Source organism: Propithecus coquereli, unplaced genomic scaffold, assembly GCF_000956105.1.
Source record: "Propithecus coquereli isolate 6110/MARCELLA unplaced genomic scaffold, Pcoq_1.0 Scaffold885, whole genome shotgun sequence".
NCBI lineage: Eukaryota > Metazoa > Chordata > Mammalia > Primates > Indriidae > Propithecus > Propithecus coquereli.
The window spans coordinates 22824-23832 of NW_012155118.1; positions in this window are offsets into that span (position 1 = coordinate 22824).

Genomic DNA, 1009 nt, shown 5'->3' on the forward strand with positions numbered 1-1009 from the left:
TCTCGCCTGTGCTCAAGTGAACTCAGGTAAGGGAATTAACCCCCCTCCGGGAACTAGACTAAGGGGGAAAGTCCCAGGAGCACACTGGGAAGTGGACTTTACAGAAGTAAAACCAGGCGAGTATGAATACCGATACTTGCTTATGTTTGTGGACACCTTCTCCGGATGGGCAGAAGCTTTCCTACAAAGTCAGAGACAGCACAAGTAGTTGTAAAAAAATTAGTTACTGAAATTATTCCCAGATTCGGCCTCCCACTAGCATTAGGGTCCGACAATGGCCCAGCGTTCATCACTAAGACAACTCAATTGCTGGCTCAGGTGCTGCAAATTAATTAAAAATTACATTGTGTTTATAGACCTCAGAGTTCAGGGCAGGTAAAAAAGATAAATAGGACTCTAAAAGAAACTTTAAGTAAACTAAGGGTGAAGACTGAGTGAGTCTCCTCCCGTTTGCCTTGTTAAGAGTTAGATGTACCCCATATGTAAAAGGAATAACCCCGTATGAGATTATGTTTGGTCAACCTCCCCCACTCATACCTAGGCTGGGGGAAGACAGAGTGACAGAGTTAAACAACCATTCCCTTCTTAAGTCCTTACAGGCTTTGCAGTCCAGTGCCCACCAAACTCAAGATTTAGTAAGGGCTGCACACCCTGGACCGACCAACTCTCCCTCTGACAAAGCTTCATTCCAGGTGCAGCCTGGCAACCTTGTTTAGATAAAAAGGCTGCAGCCGGCAACGTTAGAGCCCAAGTGGACTGGACCTCTGCCAGTTATTCTCACCACCCTAACAGCTGTGAAAGTTGCGAGAAAGCGCCACTGGATCCATCACACACAGATCAAAAAAGTGACTCCGAATCAACTTCCTGAGAAATGGATCTCCTGGCCCACCGAGGACCCACTAAAGATAAGACTTTCCAGAGACCCCTCTGGTCCCCCTTAACTGTCTGATGAGGCTATTATGGCCCAGAACTCTACTCTATCCCAGCCAGTCCTCCATTTTAACCTGCA